Source organism: Amphibalanus amphitrite, unplaced genomic scaffold, assembly GCF_019059575.1.
Source record: "Amphibalanus amphitrite isolate SeventyFive unplaced genomic scaffold, NRLGWU_Aamphi_draft 000004F_arrow, whole genome shotgun sequence".
NCBI lineage: Eukaryota > Metazoa > Arthropoda > Thecostraca > Balanomorpha > Balanidae > Amphibalanus > Amphibalanus amphitrite.
This window is the reverse complement of record NW_024881501.1, coordinates 148,905-162,360: the sequence shown is the minus strand read 5'-3', so window position 1 is coordinate 162,360 and position 13,456 is coordinate 148,905.

The window sequence follows — 13,456 nt, the reverse complement described above, 5'->3', positions numbered from 1 at the left end:
GGAACCGTCCGGCGTCCGCGCGCGCCAGCCGGCCGGCCGCTCTGGCAACTCGCGGGCCGACCAATCACAGCCGGCGGCCGGGGCCGGCAGCCAATCAGCGATGGCGTCCTCTCCGCGGCGTAAACGCACCGCATGGCAACAGTGTATTTGGAAATTCCGACCTCGACGAGCATCTGTGGTAGAAAACCACCACTTTGGTAGGGGAAACTATACTGCTGTCTGCTACCATTTGCAATGCATGTGTCCATAGGCGTCGCCAGAGATTTTCGGTTGGGGGGGGCAAAATCAACTTTTGTGTTAAATCTTGCCTTTCCACAGTCGTCAACTCACTCGTTTTACATATCATTCGACGCGCAATGGTACGAGAAATCCGATGGTGATAAAGTTTTCCTTCTAGCTATGACGTATATTTTTTTACTGAAAAAAAATCGAAATTTTGAAATTTCTGGACAAAAACGACTGGTAGAATTACAGTGGCTGCAATTGCCGACGCACTGCAGAGGGCCCCTGTGCAGACGCTCGTCGCTCATGATCATCACCCAGAAAACAAGGTGAAAAAACGCTCCATTTAATTGGATTAGCCTGCTAAAACCTCCATTCACGCAGAGGTTTTACGTGAAATGCATAGGACTTATCCCCAGCCGCCGATCGTAGCTAAATTGGGCATTCGGCGGAGAGTGAATGTCGGAAGTGTGAATCGGAAGTAATTCATCTTTGCTCCCGTGAGAGGAAGTGTTTTGTTCACTCGAGTGTGAACAAAAAGTTTCTCGTTTTTCGTGTGAAGGGAAGCGCTGCAAACGCGAACAAAAAATGTTTCACGGAACCAAAAGTTACGCACGGCATAGCGGCAAGGGATCCCTTAGAGATAGGCTTGGTACTTCCAAGCCATTTCAGGCCACTCACGGTCAGTTTGGACTCTCAGAAGCCTGCTTAGGATCCCGGAGATCGGCGTGGGTCACCCCAAATATTTACGTGTATGTGGTGCTTTAGGGCTTTCTGAGCGCCCAAGGTGGGGCCCTCGGAAGCCAGTGTGGGCGGCAGGCGCTAAGAGACTAAGCCCAGGGTGAGCCTGGAGCCCTCGGATAACGTGTGGAGTGGACCATCGGGGTCTGTGTCGAATCCCTAAGGACGCTACGTAGGGACATAAGAAACATGTATTGCGACCCTCAGAGGGACACGTGAGTTGTGACCCCCCTCAGATGCCGGCTTGGGGTTAGCAAAGTCTGTCGCCTCAAAAGTTCGGCTGAACTATCAGAGACCAGTTAAGGTTCTCAGAAATTTTCGAAGGCATCCTCAAATACCCGTGTGGCCCGTATCCGTGAGTTCTACGTATGTATAAGATCCTCAAAGATCCCTGTATGGGCCCTCAGAGAACATGGACACAAGTGGGACTCTCAGAGGCGGGTTTGGGCTTTCTGAAAGCTTTTTAGAGCTTAGTAGAGCTCTTTACAGCTCAGTAGAGCTCCTTAGGAGCCTGTGTGAAAAGTAAGCTCATGAGCCCTGCGGGCCTGTCGCAGACATTTGACGAGAGTTGAGAAAGGTCCCGAAGATTTCGTGTCACGCTTTGAACGAAAATTATGTGCCAGCACTCCAGTCCAAAACTTATGAAAATCAGCTATAAAATGTAATAAGGAACCAACTAGGAACAGGGAATGAATCACAGCATTGATATTTCCGAGTCTGGAGTCGGAGTCTTGAAGATTTTGGCCACTGCGACTCCCACTCTGGTTTGAACTGCACGCTCCAATCGAGCCTGACCTCACAGGCATTCTCAGAAAGGTACCCCCATTTTTCCCGACTCCTAAATCTCATCGGATCTGTATCGATCTCAGGGGGTGCCCGGTCCGAGGTTGGGGGGGCAAGCTGCCCCGCTTGCCCCCCCCCCCCCCCCCGTGGCGACGCTAATGCATGTGTCGCTATAGTTGAGACATCTATGCATACAAACCGCATATACCTAAACTGCGACATCTGTGTTAGTGATGTCAATTACGGAAAATCGGAATACCGATACCAAACCAAATACCAACCAAAACCGTGGAGAAATACCGAAACCAAACCAACTTGGAAACATGCAGAGGCGGATCCAGCTCAGAGTTTTTTGGGGGGGCAAAGTGCAAACCATAGGCGGCGGAACGGGGGGGGGCACCGGGGCACCGTGCCCCCTTGAATTCTGCAAGGGGGCCACCAATAGCAAGGTGCCCCCCTTAAATTTGATGTATTCGTACCAGGGGCGGATTCGGGAAAACTCCAAGGGAAGGGTCATGAATCGAAGTGGTGCCCCTACCTATGCCCAAAATCAAAACCTCAACGGATTTCGGCCACTTAATTTTGGTGGTGCCCTATTTTTAGTTTTTTTTCTTTATTTTTGGTTAGTCATGTGCACATGCGGAACTTTATATACCGTGGTGGTTGTAGCTACAACCCCAATTTTTAAAAGTACAACCCCAATGGCAAAACTACAACCCCAACATTGGAAAATTAAGAATCAGCCTGAAACACATGAAAATGAACAAAATATGTATCCCTACAGAAGCAGATAATTGAGATATATCAAGAAAGTGAAGATATCAATAAATTAGGACATCTTTTTGAATTCCAAATGCTAAAAACATTGATAGTGCTCTGTTAAGAACATGTTATTCCACTGAGACAGTGAGCAGAGCATAATATGAAAGTTAATCACTTCACACTTCTTAAGCATACTAAGTGAATCATATTGAAAGTGTTCCAAAAAATCTTAACATGTAACATAAAAGTGTGAAGCAAAAAAAATCATAACATTCATCATACTTTTGCAGTGGCGGATCCAGCTCAGAGTTTGGGGGGGGGCAAACCATAACAATTTATCGATTCTTTCCATGCCTCGTCCATAGGCGTAATATTAAAATTATGCGGTTTGGGAGGGGCAAATGCCCATTTTGCCCCCCCCCCCCTGGATCCTGATCCGCCACTGTACTTTTGGGTTTTCTCACTAAATATTTCATACCTGTGGGCTGTGCTTATCAAATAGATAAGCATAGATGAAAAGTTTGACACAAAACAGTAAGCTTCAGAAATAAATTAACCTAACCTAAGCCTCCACCCTATGTAGCATTCAATCACCATAATCATAATATCAAATACATTTCTTAAGTGAAATATCACTCTGTTCGCAATTTTGTCAGTTGGCACAATACCACCAATCAGCACGAATACTTGGCTAAAATGACGACACTTAAACCCAACGTTGACGACCATAAAAAGTAAAAACCAATCCTGTGCGATAATTAGTGCTGATAATCTTACTGACAGGTTCGCGAACAGAATGCAAACGATGCAAACTAAGTCACATGTAAGCCAACATGACGCATCTGATACAAATGCAAGGTTTTGGCGACGTCTGTCAATTCAGCAGCAACGAATATCAGCCTCACAGCAGCATATTAGGGGTCTTTCGATTTGGCTGAAAATCGGTATCCAGGGCCTCCTCGATGCGCTGATTCCGAAAATATGCCTCTTTGGGGTGGTATTTTGCACCGTTAACGAGTTAATGACCAATTAACATTTTAAAGGGGAAACGGTGGGGTCTTTCGATTTAGCTGAAAATCGGTGTACAGGGCCTCCTCGATGCGCTGATTCCGAAAATGTACCTCTTTGGGGTGGTATTTTGCACCGTAACCGAGTTAACGACCAATTAACATTTTAATGGGAAACGGCGGGGTCTTTCGATTTAGCTGAAAATCGGTATACAGGGCCTCCTCGATGCGCTGATTCCGGAAATGTACCTCTTTGGGGCAGTATTTTGCACCGTTAACGAGTTAACGGCTAATTAACATTTTAAAGGAAACAGTCCACTTTCCTGAAATCAGTATTTTGCTATTGATTTATGATTTTTTATACTCAAAATAATCATGAAATAAAATAAAACCTTTTTGTAAAAAACAATTATTTTCTTTATTTTAATATAGGGCGAACTATATTCTATGTAAAATAATGTTTGACGCGGAAGCTTATTACGCATTGACCAATCATATTGCGTAGCTCAAACCTACGAATACTGCATTGGCTGTAAGCAGCACGCTGATTGGCTGACGATGACGTGGCTGCATTCCTGTGCAAGGCACGCATACCTCTACAAGGCACTCTTTTCGGAACGAGAAATGGAATTTCTTCGTCTAGGGTGATCGTTGAGCCGTAAAAGCTCCTGATTTGTGCTAGTCTCAGCTCAAGCTACGAAACTGCTATTCCAGCTCAAAACCCCATGTTAAAAGTGAACTATTTCCTTTAACCGGAAACGGCGGGGTCTTTCGATTTAGCTGAAAATTGGTATACAGGGCCTGTTTGATGCGCTGATTCTGAAAATGTACTTCTTTGAGGTAGTATTTTGCACCGTTAACGAGTTAACGACCAATTAACATTTTAACGGGAAACGGCGGCGTCTTTCGATTTGGCTGAAAATCGGTATACAGGGCCTCCTCGATGCGCTGATTCCGAAAATGTACCTCTTTGTGGTGGTATTTTGCACCGTTAACGAGTTAACGACCAATTAACATTTTAATGGGAAACGGCGGGGTCTTTCGATTTAGCTGAAAATCGGTATACAGGGCCTCCTCGATGCGCTGATTCCGAAAATGTACCTCTTTGGGGTGGTAGTTTGCACCGTTAACGAGTAAACGGCCAATTAACATTTTAACGGGAAACGACGGGGTCTTTCGATTTGGCTGAAAATCGGTGTACAGGGCCTCCTCGATGCGCTTATTCCGAAAATGTACCTCTTTGGGGTGGTATTTTGCACCGTTAACGAATTAACGGCCAACTAACATTTTAACGGTAAACGGCGGGGTCTTTCGATTTAGCTGAAAATCGGTGTACGTTCAGTGTCTCAGGGGCAGACAAACAAGCCGTTATGTATTCCTAGCCATCGTGGCTGTGAAGAGTATGCGTTTTGTTTACGATTCGCCAAACAATGCATAATACATTTGCTCGTTGAAAAAAGAAGATCATCTAGTTAATTGAAGTATTCGGTGATATGAAAAGGCTGTGGCATTTATTATTTAATTTCCTCAGGTTGAGATTATTTAGATCCAGTGTTATGTTCCTTTGCGGCATTGTGTTCGGTATGTTGTCCTCGTTTGCAAAATATCTCATGTCTGATCAGTCACTATTCCGGTTTCTACCACCCGTTTCCGTAATAGACGTATTCCAGACGACAGTGGCATTAATATACAAAGATGGACTCGTTTTAAGTTTTTTAGTCTAAAAATAACGTATTCCTGTTTAGGTCTTCGTTGTCAATTGCCACGAGTGGCTTAAAATGTTACTCGTAGGGAAAGAGCCCTGCTCCAATACTGAGTAATGTTTGTGTCAAATGTGGAAAGAAACAAGTATTCATAGGGACTGTGACTTTGGGCGTTTACCTACCGTTTCCGAATCGCCACGACCAGTACCTAGCGGCGGAACACCCTCAATTAAGGGGGGCACTGTCGACTTTTGGTCCCATTCTTTCCATGCAACGCCCATAGGGCTAATGTTAAAATGCCAAAATCAAAGGGGGCACGGTGCCCCGGTGCCCTCCCCGTTCCGCCGCCTATGGCCACGACCATGGTGGCGACTGGCGATACCCGAGTACCTACAACCAGGCACATAGCCAATGGAGGGACGACAGGGTCAGCCGTCTCTCCCTGGAGATGGACCACTTTTATTTTATTTTTTTATTTTTTTGTAAATGAAAATGTGGGCCCCTCCCGAAAAATAGTGGGCCGAATCCGGGGACTTTTCGGGTTTTGGTGGGGGTATACCCTGGGCTCCGGCAAACTACAACCCCAATGAAAAACAAAAAGTTCCACCTCTGGTCATGTGATGACTGGTGCCCCTGCTAGGCCGCTGGTGCCCCTGGAGGCTGGAAAGACTGTGGTACCTACCTACCCTGCCCCCTGACAAGCCTATACGGTGGGCCCTGACATGACTTAGGTGCCCATGGGCCCTGACAGGCCCGTGGTGCCCCTGACAGGCCTGTGGTGTCCTTGCTAGGCCTGTGGTGTCCCTGGGCCTTGGCAGGTTTGTGGTGCCCCTGTTAGAACGCAGGTGCTCTTGACAGGTTTGTGGTGCCTCTGACAATCCTAAATTGCCAACGACAGGCTTGTAATACCCTTGACAGGCCCATGGTGCCCTTGCGAGGCCGGTGGTTCCCTGCGAAGCCGATAGTGCCCCTGGCAGGTCTGTGGTGCCCCTGGAAGACCTGTAGTGCTTTTGCTAGGCCGATGGTGCTCCTGACAGGCCTGTGGTGCCACTGACAGGCCCGTTGTGCCCCTGCTAGGCCTGTGGCATCCCTGGCGGGTCTGTGGTGCCACTGTCGGCTGTCAGGCCTGTGATGCTCCCGGCAGGCATGTGGTGACCCAGGCCCTAGTCATGACCCATGTGACCTCCACCCTGGGATTCGCCACTGATTAGTACTGCGATGGCTTCTTGGGAATTATACATGTAGGAGAAATGGAATTTATCAAATGACAATAAGGAAGAGACAAACACATAGGTACTTGAGGATCAGCTTAATGTTAACCACACATACGGGCAGGGGTGTAATTTTCCTAAAATGATTGTGGGTGCCCAGCTGTAGGGGCGCCCGGCGCCAGGCCGTTTTGGGGCGCGATAGATATTCTTTATGTGGGAGCCTAAATTAACACCGAATTTGATAACATTGCTAGCCGAATGGCGCTTCAAGTGACGTGTCTGACTAAGCAAATACACGCTTAAAAGTGGAAACTGACCGGAAGGACGTAAAAAAGATGTAGAGAGGCGCCATCCAGTAGGAGGGGCACCAAATGTGAAGGCAACAGACGGTTACGACTTACGAGGGCGCCGTGAGACGATGAAAAGGGCGCCATTCTCTTAGGAGGGCGCCGAGTGATTGAAAACGCCGAAAACGCTATGTGGTCCAGGGGCGCTAAGAGGCCAGAAGGGCGCCGCACAGTCAGTAGTGCTACGTTGGTGGGGACGTGGGGGCGCCAGATGGTTACGAGGGCGCCTTGAGATCATGAAAAGGGCGCCATTCTCGTAAAAGGGTGCCGAGTGATTGAAAACGCTATATCGACACCTTTTTTTAAACCCCACATCTGCTCTCCCGTGAATTTCCGGGAGGCACGAAAGATCTCCTTTTAAAAGTGTCCAATCGTCCGATCCTGATCAAATATGTGTGTTCGTAGGCCTGTTCTGGTATTGCTTTATCTGCCAAGACAGACAAACTTGAGAAAAATCTAGTGATTGTACCTTTTTTGAAGGTCTCTAACCAACTTATCTGAAATTCACCGGAGAACAAATATGGGGTTTAAAAAAAGGTGTCGATATGTGGTTCAGGGGCGCTGAGAGGCCAGAAGGGCGCCGAACAGTCGAGGGATGCACGGTGAACAGAGACCTAAGGACGCGAGATGGTCAGGAGGGCGCCGTTAGACCATGAGAATGGCGCGGTGCTGTCAAAAGTGCGCCATTCTCCCAGAAGGGCGCCGAGTGATTAAAAACGCTATATTATCCATGAACGCGAGACGGTCAGGAGGACGCCGTTAGAGCATGCGAAGGGCATCGTGCTCTCGAAAGGACGCTTGCAGCCTTGTAAAAGACTTGTGGGTGCATTTTCGTCATTGTGGGGGCATAATTCAGGATTGTGGGTGCATATGCCCCCACAAAGAGATATAAAATTACACCCCTGCATACGGGGGTGAACTGCCATTTTCGTTTAGTAAAAAAAAAAATAAAAAAATCAAAAAATCATCGTGTCAGGGCTGTGACGAAAAATAAGTGGTCTAAATCCGATGAGAAAACAGGATTTGGGGGTACCTTAGGTTTGGCTCCTTGAGCCATGGTGCCCCCCCCCTTGTCTCAAACCGTTCCGCCGCCTATGGGGCAAACCATAACAATTTATCGATTCTTTCCATGCATCGTCCATAGGCGTAATGTTAAAATTATGCCGTTTGGGGGGGGCAAATGCCCATTTTGCCCCCCCCCTGGATCCGCCACTGGAAACATGAGGAAAATACCAACTTTTTGCCTATCTATTTCTTAGCCTCTTAACCCTCGCCCTGGCAGGGCATTTTTCATAACACGGCCTGGCAGGGGGTGGGGTGGGGTCGATGCGACCCCCACTCGCGATTGGCTCCTATCCCAGCCAACATGCCCATATGGGCCCCACATAGGTAGTTGATGTGCATGGTGGGCTAGGTGGGCCATGGGCTATAGAGATGGGCTGCATGTGGGCCCCACATGGGCTGCCCACGTATTTTTTGACATGCATAGTGCTTGGAAATGAGATTGTCTGCACCATATAGGAGTGCATACCCAGGAATTTTGGTGAACATATATTTTTGCAAGCATTCACGCGGTGTTCCTGTATGGTGGGGTAAACATGGGCACTGCGTGGGCAGCCCGTGTGGGCAGCCCAGGTGGGTCCCACCATTTTCCCAGGGACAAATTTATGTGGGCCCCACCAAGTGGCCCAACTTGGCCCCATATGGGGCCAAGGTAATAATGCTGGCTGGGATGGCACCTAGAAACACCAAATTTGGTAGATTGGTGGGCCCCCTGGAGTTCTCGCCCCTGTGCAAATTTGGTTGCTCTAGGTCAATATTTAGGGGGGTTTTGGGGGATATAAATGTAAAAATTTCCCTAAAAACAGGTCAAAAGTTTTTCGCTTATAACTTTTGATCTAATTAAGATAGAGCAAAAAGAAAACCACCAGTGAACTCAGCACGTCAAGGCGCGTCGAATATTATACTATTTAGCTTGCTTAAGTGTACTTTAAGTTTTTCTTAATCATTAAGTGTCGAGCTCGCTCTGCACGATAGCCCGATAATTCTCGATAGGAGACGGGTCAGGGCTGTTGCCCAGCCATACACCCTTGTCCCAAAGCCCTGGGAAGTTGTCCCAGCACCACCGTTTAGTGCTGGCGTCGCGATGAGCTGAAGCACCGTCTTGCTGGAAGATCGCCTCGGACATCTTCGGGAGCAGCCAAGGCCGTATAAGAGAGGTAGAATCATCCCGCGATTTCCAATGGACCGGTCGCTAAGCATTAGCGTGACGTCACTGGTGGAGACCGCGCGGCGCCCGGCTCCAAGCCGTACGTCTGGTACATTTGGCACTTTATCGTTGTTATTACTGAACGTAACGACAACTAATGACTCTTAATAACTTTTTTACCCACCTAAGGCTGATTTCCTTGCCGATGCATTGCCGACCCGAGCCCCAGGGCTGACAATCTTGGGATATGGGTCGGATGGGCGATCTCGCGACGGGAGAAGGAACGATTGCAATTGTTGTGTCCCGCACCGCCAATTGCATTCTCTATCTGCACCCGGAGGGGGGGGGGGAGAGGGCACGTGCCCCCATCGGATCAGGGGGCCTCTCGGGCCCGAGGGGCCCTGAGACGCCAATTGGCGGCTGAGGGTCCACGCTGGCATTTTCGACTCAGAAGGGCCCCACAGGGTTCGAAAGAACACCTTATGTGCTCCGAATAGCCACACTTCTCTCCATAAAAGCCACACACCGGCTTTTTATTGTTCCTTGTAGGCATTTGAGGGCCCCTTGCCGGCCTCTCAGGGCCCATTGGCGACCTCTGAGGGCTACTTGCCGGCCTCTGAGGGGCAGGGCCCTTACCGGCCTATCAGGGACCAGCAGTTCTAAGGGTTCCACACACGCCTGTGATGGCCCCTTAACCCAATGGTTGAAGGCCCCCACAACGGCGCCTGCGAGGGCCCTCACCGGCGGCTGTGAAAGCCCCAAACCGGTGCCCAGCTGAGGGCCCCACACTGCCACCTCTCAGTTCAACCGGCACCCCCAAACCAGTGCTTCTTAAGGCCATATCAGTAGGCGGAACTATGGTCAAGCGTACCCATTTTCGGGAACGCATTTGCGTTCCCATGTTTGGGAACGATAAACCCAAATATGGGAACGCCATGTAGGCATTATTTAAAACAAGAAAAAGAACCGTTAAATGACGTCCAAAAAATATAAAACGATCGTGAACCGCCTGATATTTGTCTCAATATTGTTGGGAAAGAGTTTGATATTGTAAGGCCCATCGTAGTTTCAAATCGTTCTCCTATTTCTAAAGCAGTCCATCATCCGGGCCGCGAGCCCAAATTTGGGAACGCTCTCGTACACTGGCGCTGCAAGCGTTCCTTATTATGGGAACGGCGTACCCAAAATTGGGAACGATTTCACCGACGCCTTTCAGGGGCTCTTTTCATTAACAAGCATCACGTCCAACGCCGCAAATTATTGTTAACGCAACAATCATCAGATGACCTTTCCGGCAAGAACGTCGCATGTTTCGCCCGGTCTTCTGCGCTTTTATTCCCGTCGATCTCGCAGCGGGCACGCCCCCCTCTGCAGGATTACGTAATTCACAACGTTCAGCGACGTTCAACAAGGTCTTCCATACCTATATCCACCGTCCGCGCCGAGGGTGGAGACATGTCAAGCACCTGTCTGTTTATCACCGATAGTTGACGAGCACAAGAAAGTATCCAAAAATGGGAACGCTGAATATGTTACACCCTCAAAACAACTAGTCCCAATGAAAATCTATTTTTTTCCTTTCTTAATGAGTGTAAGTGGCAAAAGGCCTGGTAGGATGGGCACGAGGAATGATCGAAATCAGCATAAAAATTATAAATAAGCCACACAGAGCGACCTATATAAGAGAAATTCCCCCAAAACGATCATGCTTAGAAACACGGAAGACAAAAACCACGCTCATGACGCTCCTTATAAAACAACGCTAAACAGCTAGCATCCAAATAAAATGTCTTTCCGGGCTGATAAAACACAGCTGAATAATTTTAAACCACTGAAACTGAGTTTACAACAGTAGTTCGGTAAAATCACTGACGTTCCACGCGGTCGTGCGCCCCGACACCAAAAGTCAACAATATTACCTCGGGACTGTCCGCGTGTTCGCTTGCATATGTCAGCATCTGGTGTCGCTAATATGAAACTTCATAACCAGGCGAAAATTATTATACTTGACCTAAAAATGTAAAAAACGCTTCATTTTCCTTAAAATTGCATGTTAAATGTAGTATAACCCATGTTTTCACCATTCCGTCATTTCAAAAAATCATTAAAAATATCATTCGACGGTCAATTTCCTTGTTCAACGGTCATATTAAAGATAATTTTATAGAGACTTAGTAGATACTTAAATTAGCGTGCACTTTTTTGAGACGTGATGCACTAATGAGTTTTAGTGGGCGAACGGCCGAAAAATTACCTTCCGTTCTCATAAATGGGAACGCCCGTTCCCATATTTGGGAACTCTGTTCCCAAAAATGGGAACGTTCCTATATTTGGGTACTCATGACCATAGTTCCACCTACTGATATATCGGCGGCTCTGAGGGCTCAACGCCGGAGCCTCTGACGGCCTAAGACGGGACCTTCGCATCGGACGGTCACTCACCGGTGACTTTTGAGGGCCCCACACCGACAACTCTGAGGGCCCCCACCGGCGTCTGAGAGTACCTTGCTGGTCTCTGAGGACTCCACAGGGCTCCTGAAGACACCGCAGACCTCTTGAGGGCCCCTTGTCGGTCTCTGAGGGCCCCTGTCGGTTTATAAAGGGTTCGAGCCAGCAGCTTTAAGGGTCCCACACCCGACTGTGATGACCCCACACTCCACTGTCTCTGAGGGCCCACAATGGCAACTGTGAGGACCTTCACCGGCGCCTCTGAGGGCCACACACTAGCACCTCAGAGGGCCCACAGTGGCACCTCTGGGGCCCCCACCAATGCCCCTGAGGGCCTCATACCGGTACCTACCTGTGAGGGCCCACACCAGTGCCTCCAAAGGCTTCATAACCGGCGGCCCTGAGGGCACTACACCGGTGATTTTTGGGGGCCAACCGAAGGCACAACACAATCCCTTAGTCTCGCTGAGTTTTTATCCCAATCCCATACCGGCTTCTATCCCAATTCCGGCTCAACTAATTAGCAGCCCCCCCCCCCATGGGTCAGCAGCGCCGCGCCGGTGTCGGTGCCGGGGGCCAGCACCATCGGGGCGGCAGTCGGCAACGCGCACTCAATGGTTAGCGCTTAGCACCGGCGGCTAGCGCACGCCCGGCGTGTTATCGGCCGTGAGCCGCTCCGAAACGGCTGCAGTAACTGGTCGATATAGGCAGTAAGCAGATGAGGAGATGCAGGTGGATTGATGACCGGCAAGCTCTTGTGTTTTACGAGGGCGAAGGGTCGAAGTCGGCTGCTAAGCCGTGAGCGGATTTTATCAGATGCCGGTTCATTATGACCTGTATCCGGGTCCTGGTCCGCTGGCGCACTCTTGGAGAGCCGAATCACAGCAAAACTCCATCCGCGACTGTATCTATAGTCTATACGGCTTACGCTTTTCTGAAAACGTCTGCGTTTGGCCTTCTACGGGCCCGGCCGGCCGGACGGCCCCCGATTGGCGATCCACCAGTGACGTCACTGGTAGTGTTAAGCTGATTGGCGAATAATACATGGGGAGAACCGGGACGACATCCCCCTGGGAGCAGCTCGACCTGTGTTGGCGCCCCCGTCTGCCTCTTCCGCTTATCGCGGACGCTGCAGACTTCTTCAGAACTCCTTCACGTAGTACTGGGTCGTCACGGTCTGACCGCAGGGGACGATGTGGAGCTCTGTTAGGCCCTAATGAATCATCATGGCTCAGACCATGATTTTCAGCGGCTGCTTCACCGTGTCGATGGCAGGCACTTCAGCGCTGCTGTGCGCTCAGACGCGCTCTTTCTGGCGATTCGGCGGGTGCATGAGCTCGAACACCGACTCATCGCTGAAAAAGACGCGTCGCCAGTCCTGGATGGTCCAGTTCTTCCGCTCCCGGGCAAATACCAGACGCTTCCGCTTCTGGGCTTCGGCCAGTTTTGGCTGCCGGCGCAGATTGAGCGCTTTGAGACCCAGGCACTTGGCCATGTAGTTGTGAACAGTGGTCTTCGACACCGCTTGACCCTTCTCAGTCAGCTTTTTAGCCAGTTTCCGCGTCGATTGGCGTTTTTTTCAGCACGGCCTTAGCGAGCACGATTTTGGCCACTCTGCTCAGCACAGTTTTTCTCCCACGGTCCTTGCGATTCTCCTGTGCTGCACCGCTGCGGTCGAGAACCAGTCAGTAATGAAGGGTCCGGCGAGATACGCCCACTTGTCGGGCAACATCGCCTACCGTCATCCTGGCTTCAACCATTCCAACCGCGCGGTAGCGCGTCCTCAAAGTGTGCTCCCTCACCATTCTCGATATGGGGTCCGGGCGCGAAGACTACCTCTCGGAAAGCGACCTGTGGCCACTCACTGCGGCTGGGGTCAGGTCACCTGCTGGGTCACGTGATCACCTGACACGCTGGGGTGCCCGGGGTCGGGGTCGCGAACCTCCCTAACCGGTTTGGCGGGAGCACGTGCGAGATACGTGAATATGGACAGTGCGCAATCAATTTCCGAACACCCTGTACT